This window comes from Lepus europaeus, chromosome 3 (assembly GCF_033115175.1).
Source record: "Lepus europaeus isolate LE1 chromosome 3, mLepTim1.pri, whole genome shotgun sequence".
Classification (NCBI taxonomy): Eukaryota; Metazoa; Chordata; class Mammalia; order Lagomorpha; family Leporidae; genus Lepus; species Lepus europaeus.
This window is the reverse complement of record NC_084829.1, coordinates 155,263,508-155,272,498: the sequence shown is the minus strand read 5'-3', so window position 1 is coordinate 155,272,498 and position 8,991 is coordinate 155,263,508.

The window sequence follows — 8,991 nt, the reverse complement described above, 5'->3', positions numbered from 1 at the left end:
TTGGCCTGAAGGTTTTGGCTGTCTGACAACATAGTAGTGTGCTTTGTGCTGGAGTTTTTGGTCTATATGCTTATGTTTTCCCACTGGAAGGAACTGGGGCCCAAAAGTGTCATCCTGATTCCTGGAAGAGCCTGAATGGTAAAGATTAACTACAGGGGCAGTGTGTGATTGAATTCCAATAAAATCTGTGACACCAAGAGCTTGGGTGAACTTTTCTTCTTAGCAATACTCCATGATATTTTCAAAGACTTAAGTTGGGCAAGTGGTGTGCCCATAACTTCACACTACTACAATAGAAGCTCTACATTAGTGTCCCTTCTTGGATGCTGCCCAAACAAAGGAGATTCACAAAGTTTAGGGAAATATGAATTATCCTCTATTTCATTTTTTTCCGTTAACTTTGTGAAGGTTGCTCATACTAGCCAGCATTTCATTACAAAAATGAAATACCAGGGGCAGGCTGGGTTTACAAGGAAAGATGCTTGTTTGGGCTCATATTTTGGAGGTTCACAGTCCAAGATTGGGTGGCCCTATTGATTCAGCTTTTGGTGATGGAGCTTTTGTAGGCAGAGTCCCAAGTCGATGTAGAGAATTGCATGGCAAGAGTCAGGCAATATGCATGTCTGCCTACATCTGTGTGGTCTCCTAGAGGCCAGTAGGGCTCAATCACAGGGACTCCACTGAAATAAACTATTCCAGTCAAATCACTTCCCAAATCAGGACCCTAAGCATCATAACTGTATTAAGTTTCTGCTTTTTTAGTACCATTAACACAAGAATTTGGAAATTAAACTCCTAAGTATAGGGAAAATATTCAAATTATTGAGCTTCCCTGTGCATTTCTTCCCTGAATGGTTTTAATTTGTACCCTTTCCCTGTAATAAACCACAACCACAAGTGTAACAGCTTTAGTGAGTTCTTTCCAGCAAATTATCAAATATTAAAGTATTTTGGGGAATTCCCCAAAAGTTATTATTGTGCATGAAATGAGGGTGATTTTGTGTAGCAATTATATCCTGTAAGTGTGCAATTTGATGAATTGTCTCAGAGCCATTAGTTTCTCTTTCATAATTTAAAGCATTGTTAACTCCAATTTCTATTTCCTCATGACAGTCAAACCTTGAGGATAGAGCCATATTTAGTGTCTCTCTGAAAGTTGGCAATTGAAAAGTGATAATTGGAATCACAAAAAAGACAAGATTTTCATCACTCTGTGGAAAGACATTACATAGTGTCTTCCTCCTAAATACCAGGCCGTGTCTATTGCTCAATAGGGACTGAAGAGAGCTACAGACATGTTCATCCTGATTGGTCAACCTTGATTGAATTAAGTTGCTCTAATAGATGTTTGAGGGAATCCTTAATAAGCACATTATTCTTGAGGACTGACTGAAAATTATTGAGTCAAGCATTGTAAACACATAATTCAATGGGTTGAAAATTAAATTTATGTATATTTATATCACATATTCTTTTTTGTTTTTTTTTAACTGTTATTTATCAAATATACATTTCCAAAGTACAACTTTTGAATTATAGTGGCTCCCCCCCCCAAACTTCCCTCCTGCCTGCAACCCTCCCAACTCCCGCTTCCTCTCCCATTCCATTCACATCAAGATTCATTTTCAATTATCTTTATATACAGATCAATTTAGTATATATTAAGTAAAGATTTCAACAGTTTGCACCCACACAGAAACACAAAGTATAAAGTACTGTTTGAGTAGTAGTTATAGCATTAATTCACATTGAACAATACATTAAGGACAGAGATCCTACATGAGGAGTAAGTGCACAGTGACTCCTGTTGTTGACTTAACAATTTGACACTCTTGTTTATGGCATCAGGAATCTCCCTAGGCTCTTGTCACGAGATGCCAAAGCTATGGAAGCCTTTTGAGTTCACTGACTCCAATCTTATTTAGACAAGGTCATAATCAAAGTGGAGGTTTACTCCTCCCTTCAGAGAAAGGTACCTCCTTGATGGCCTGTTCTTTCTACTGGGATCTCACTTGCAGAGATCTTTTATTTAGGTCCTCTTTTTTTTTTTCTTTTGCCTGAGTTTCTTGGCTTTCCATGCTATATCACATATTCTTTACCTTAGAGGTTACAAAGAATTTTCACATAAATTATTTCATATGATTATTTCAAAGGTCCTGTGTTATGGACATAGGAAGCTCAGAGGAATTCAGTAACTTTCTCAAATTTCCAGTTATTGAGAGAGGTCCCATGTTTGTCAGGTCACAGTCCTTGGAGTTAAAACTCATCCTCGGGGTTTTAGATTCCAAGATGGCAGAATAGGAAGGGAGCACACCGATGGTCCGGGAAGGGAAGGTTCAAATGGGGGTGACAATTTGTAGTTTTGGGGAAAGGGAAGCTCTTCCAAAACTGGGGAGACAGGGTGGACCTGCGAGGAGGACGCGGACGCCTGAAGAGCAGGACACCAGCAGGAGTGTGTACGCACCAGCGCTGGAAACCAAGGTGAGACAGGGCGCTTGCCTAGCACCACGGTAACAGCCGCCGCCACCCCTCCCCCAACCCACCCTGGGACGGACACTGAGACACCCACGACTGAGTGGGGGAGCAAATAGAAAACAGAACAGAGTGAGTAGCACCTGCGGGAAGAGTGCGCGATTCAGGGGGTCTAATTGAGGGACTAAACAATCCAGGATCCCTCCCCCAAATCAGAGCTGCAGCAGGCGGGAAGCAGCCATCTTGTTTGTTTACATTCGGGCTTAAAAGAGAACTGCCTCTGCTTCCACACTAACCTTTCGGGGGCGGAGCCCAAAGGTGGAGTGGAGCGACAGGACACTCCTTGCGCAGGGGTGGGCAGTGAGGGAGGGCAGCTCAAAGCCCTGACACCAGTCTACTCAAGTTACCAGAAAAAAAAAAAATGAATAGCGCCCGTGGGAAGAGGGCAGGATCCAGGAGGACGAACTTAGGGATCAAAAACGCTAGGATCCTTAGGAGCTGCCCAACCCACAATCAGAGCTGCAGCGGGCAGAGTGCAGCCATCCTGTTTGTTTACATTTGGGCTTAAAGGAGGCTGGCCTCTGCTCTGAAGGAGGAAGCAGCAGGGGTGGAGTCCAAAGGTGGTCTGGACCTACTTGACACTCCTCACACAGGAGGTGCAGTGAGAGAGAGTAGCTGACCAACGAACCCCAGGCACAGACACATAAGGGCGAACATAGGAACAAGGAAACTGGCACCCAAGGGGCGGAGATTGGCACCTCAAAGCCCTGACACCAGCCCACTCAAGTTACAAAAAATAAATAAATACATAAATAAATAAGTAAAAAACAAACAAACTCTAGAAGGCAGAGCAGCCTGCTTACACTGGATATTGGTACAGACTCACAGCAGTCTATAGCAGAGGGAAATCAACCAGAAAAACCACCCAGACAGAATGCCAAAAAACAAAACAAAAACCCACAATAAGAATACAGAAGAACATATAAACTCGCCAATGGAGCAGACTAAACCAACCATAACAGAGGCTGAAGAAGAATTTGAAACCATGCCAGAAAAAGAATTCAGAAAATTAATAATCAGATTACTTAGAAATAATGAGAAACAGTGTTGAGAGCTGAACGAAAAAGAAGCCCAAGGATTAGAGATCCTAAAGAGAAGCCAGAATGAAATACTGGAAATGAAAAACTCAATTGACCATATAAAAAACACCGTGGAATCCCTTGGAAATTGAACAGATGAAATAGAAGACCGAATATCAGAATTTGAAGACAAACTTCCAGAAATAATATAGTCAGTTCAAACACAGGAAGAAGAAATTAAAACATTAAAAAATATGGTTGGAGACCTACAAGATTCAACCAAACGGTGTAATGTTCAGAAATAGGAGTCCCTGAAGGGGTGGAAAGAGAGAATGGATTGGAAGGTGTTTTCAATGAAATAATATCAGAAAACTTCAAACAAAGGCAGCTGGGTAACAACAGGCAAATTCATTAGATAGCCAGGACTCCGAACAGGGTAGACCAAAAGAGAAATTCACCGCGACACGTTGTGGCAACACTCAGCTCAGTGACACACAAAGAACAAATCCTAAAATGCGCCAGAGAAAAACGACAAATCACATTCAGGGGTAAGTTAATCAGACTCACCCCAGACTTCTCATCGCAAACACTACAGGCAAGGAGACAATGGCATGATATATTTCAATAAAAGACAAACAATTTCAACCTAGAATACTATACCCTGCAAAGCTATCATTTATGAATGAAGGGGAAATAAAGATCTTCCAAGACAAACAGAAACTGAAAGAATTTGTATCCACGCGTCCAACCCTACAACACTTGCTCAAAGATGTGCTGCACACAGAAATACAAAAACAAGAATTTCACTACAAAAAAAGCAAATGTAGAGTAACCTACAAACAAAGTTCAAAATACATAAACAGCTCGTTTAGGAAACATGAATGGGAACAGACAGTACTTAACAGTAATCACACTGAATGTGAATGGTCTTAATTCTACTACCAAAAGACATAGACTTGCTGATTGGATCAAGAAAGAGAATCCATCTATATGCTGCCTTCAGGAGACACACCTTATCAGCAAAGATGCACGCAGACTGAAAGTGAAAGGATGGAAAAAGATACTCCAAGCTAACAGAAATGAAAAAAGAGCTGGTGTGGCCATCTTGATATCAGACAAAATAGACTTTAACATAAAAACTATTAAAAGAGACAGAGAAGGGCCACTATATAACGATTAAAAGATTTATCCAACAGGAAGACATTACTATTATAAATGTATATGCACCTAATTATAGGGTGCCTGGCTACCTGAAAGAATTACTAAAGGATTTAAAGGGAGATATAGATTCAAATACAATAGTAACAGGGGACTTCAACACCCCACTCTCACCAATGGACAGATCAACCAGACAGAAATTCATCAAGGAAACAACAGAGTTAATTGACGCTATATACCAGATAGACCTAATAGATATCTTCAGAACCTTCCACCGCACAGCCACAGAGTTCATGTATTTCTCCCCAGTACATGGAATGTTCTCTAGGATTAACCATATGCTAGGCCATATAGGGAGCCTCAACAAATTCAAAAAAATTGAAACTATACCATGCAGCTTCTCAGACCATAGCACAGTGAAACTCGAATTCAACAACCCAAGAATCTCTACACCATATGCGAATATATGGAGAATGGACAACATGATCCTAAACAAACAGTGGGTCATCGAAGAAATTAAAAGAGAAATCAAAAGATTTCTAGAAACAAATGAAAATGATAACACAACCTATCAAAACCTGTGGGACACAGCAAAAGCAGTGCTAAGAGGAAAGTTTATAGCAATTGGTACCTACATCAAGAAGCTGGAAAGGAACCAAACAAATGAACTCTCCATGCATCTCAAGGATTTAGAAAAACAGCAGCAAATCAAGCCCAAATCTAGAAGGAGGAAAGAAATACTAAAGATTAGAGAAGAAATAAACAGAATTGAAACCAAAAAAACAATACAAAAGATCAACAAAACCAGGAGCTGGTTCTTTGAAAAAATAAACAATATCGACACACCATTGGCCCAAGTAACCAAAAGAAGGAGAGAGAAGACCCAAATCTGTAAAATCAAAGATAGTAATGGAAATGTAACAACAGACACAACAGAAATAAAAAGAATCATCAGAAACCACTACAAAGAGATGTATGCTAACAAATTGAGGAACCTGGAAGAAATGGATAGATTCCTGGACACATACAACTTTCCTAAACTGAGCCATGATGATATAGAAAATCTAAACAGACCCATAACCATGGAATAAATTGAATCAGTTATAAGCGCACTACCGAAAAAGAAGAGCCCAGGACCGGATGGCTTCACCACCGAATTTTACCAGACATTTAGAGAACAACTAACCCTAGTTCCTCTCAAGTTATTCAAAACAATTGGAAGGGAGGGAATCCTCCCAAATTCTACAAAGCCAATATCACCTTAATTCCTAAGCCCGGAAAAGACACAACAGAGAAAAAAAAAACTACAGACCTATCTCCCTGATGAACATAGATGCAAAAATACTCAACAAAATTCTGACAAACTGAATCCAACTGCACATCAGAAAGATCATTCACCTGGACCAAGTGGGATTTATCCCTGGTATGCAAGGATGGTTCAATATTTGAAAGTCAATCAATGTAATACATCATATTAATAAATTGAGAAACAAAAATCATATGATTATCTCAATAGATGCAGAGAAAGCTTTTGACAAAATACAACACCCTTTCATGATGAAAACCCTAAGCAAATTGGGGTTAGAAGGAACATTCCTCAACACAATTAAGGCAGTCTATGACAAACCAATGGCCAGCATCATATTGAATGGGGAAAAGTTGGAGACATTTCCATTGAAAACTGGCACCAGACAGGGATGCCCACTCTCACCATTGCTATTCAATGTAGTCCTAGAAGTGTTAGCCGGGGCCATCAGGCAAGAAAAAGAAATTAAAGGGATACAAATGGGAAAGGAAGAAGTTAAACTATCCCTATTTGCAGATGACATGATACTATATATAGGGGACCTGATAAACTCCTATAAGAGACTATTGGAACTCATAGAAGAGTTTGGTAAAGTAGCAGGATACAAAGTCAATGCTCAGAAAACAACAGCCTTCGTATACACAGATAATGCCAGGGCTGAGGAAGAACTTATAAGATCAATCCCATTTACGATAGCCACAAAAACAATAAAGTACCTTGGAATAAATTTAACCAAGGATGTCAAAGACTTCTATGATGAAAATTACAAAACACTAAAGAAAGAAATAGAAGACGACACAAAAAAATGGAAAAACCTGCCATGCTCATGGATTGGAAGAATCAATATTATCAAAATGTCCATTCTCCCAAAAGCAATTTACAAGTTCAATGCAATACCAATAAAAATACCAAAGTCATTCTTCAAAGACCTAGAAAAAACAATGCTGAAATTGATATGGAGAAACAGGAGACTGAGAATAGCTAAAGCAATCCTTTACAATAAAAACAAGGCTGGAGGCATCACAATTCCAGACTTCAAGACATACTACAGGGCAGTTATAATCAAAACAGCCTGGTACTGGTACAAAAACAGATGGACAGACCAATGGAACAGAATAGAAACACCGGAGATCAATCCAAATATCTATAACCAACTCATATTTGACAAAGGACCTAAAACCAACCCCTGGAACAAGGACAGTCTCTTCAACAAATGGTGCTGGGAAAACTGGATGTCCACATGTCGAAGTATGAAGCAAGACCCCTACCTTACACCTTATACAAAAATCCACTCAACATGGATCAAGGAACTAGAGATGTGCCACGACACCATGAAACTAATTGAGAGCATAGGGGAAACCCTTCAAGATATTGGAACAGGCAAAGAATTCCTGGAGAAGACCCCAGAGGATTACCTCAAATTCTTTACAGCAAATTAAACAGTCAGGAAAGTGAAGAGGCAACCAACAGAATGGGAGACGTTATTCACAAATTACACAACAGATAAAGGATTAACAACTAGAATCTATAAAATGATCAAAAAAACACTACAAAATCAAAACAAACAACCCAATAAAAAAGTGGGCCAAGGACCTTAACAGACATTTTTCAAAAGAGGAAATCCAAATGGCCAACAGACACATGAAAAAATGCTCAGGATCCCTAGCCATTAGGGAAATGCAGATCAAGACCACAATGAGGTTTCATCTCACTCCGGTTAGATTGGCTTACATACAGAAATCAACCAACAACAGATGCTGGTGAGGATATGGGGGAAAAGGGACACTAATCCACTGTTGGTGGGAATGCAAACTGGTAAAGCCACTATGGAAGACAGTTTGAAGAGTCCTCAGAAACCTGAATATAGCACTACCATAGGACCCAGCCATCCCACTCCTTGGAATTTACCCAAATGGAATTAAAGGGGAGAAAAAAAGAGCCATTTGCACCTCAATATTTGTTGCAGCTCAATTCACAATAGCTAAGACCTGGAATCAACCTAAATGCCCATCAACAGTTGACTGGATAAAGAAATTAAGGGACATGTACTCTATAGAATACTATACAGCAGTAAAAAACAATGAAATCCAGGCATTTACAACAAAATGGAGGAAGCTGTAAAACATCATACTGAGTGAAATAAGCCAGTCCAAAAGGGACAAATATCATATGTTCTCCCTGATCGATGGCAACTAAATGAGCATCTAAAATGATACCCATTGAAGTGAAATGGACACTGTGAGAGACAATGACAGGATCAGCCTCTAGACTGTTGAGGAACAACTTACTATTTTATTCCTTTCAGTATTTTTGTTGTTTTTGTTGCTCTGTTTGTTCTACATAAGACCACTGGTTGAACTCTGTAATCAATGCACAATCATTTTTAGGCATTTAAAATTAACAGAAAAGTGATCTCTGTTAAACATAGGAGTGGGAATAAGAGAGGGAGGAGATATATAGGTTGGCACATGCTCATTTGGACTTACCTCCAATGGTGGAACTAGAAATGTGCCAGGGGATTTCAACTTAATCTTACTAAGGAGGCAGGTACCAATGCCAGCGCACTTGGTAAAGTGAAAAGTATAAATACACAACCGATCAAAAAGATAGGGTATGTGTTGAAGAGATTTCACAAATAAGACCAGTGTAAGCAAATAATGAAGGATAGAATTAAAAGGGAGAGAATGATCCTGTGGGGGAAGCAGGACACACAGCAGACTCATAGAATGGCAAACGCCCAAAACAGCACTCCTGCCTCAGAATCAACCCTTGGGACATTCGGATCTGGCTAAAAGATCCATGAAAGTCTCCCAGGCATGGAAAGCCATGACATGGTGGCAAAAAAACAATCTAAATGAACGATCCTGGTGAAGACCCCAGCAGAAGGAGCAGGCCATCAAGCAGAGAGGCGCCTTTCTCTGAAGGGATGCAGGAACCTCCACTGTGATACGGCCTTGACTAAACAAGTTCAGAGTC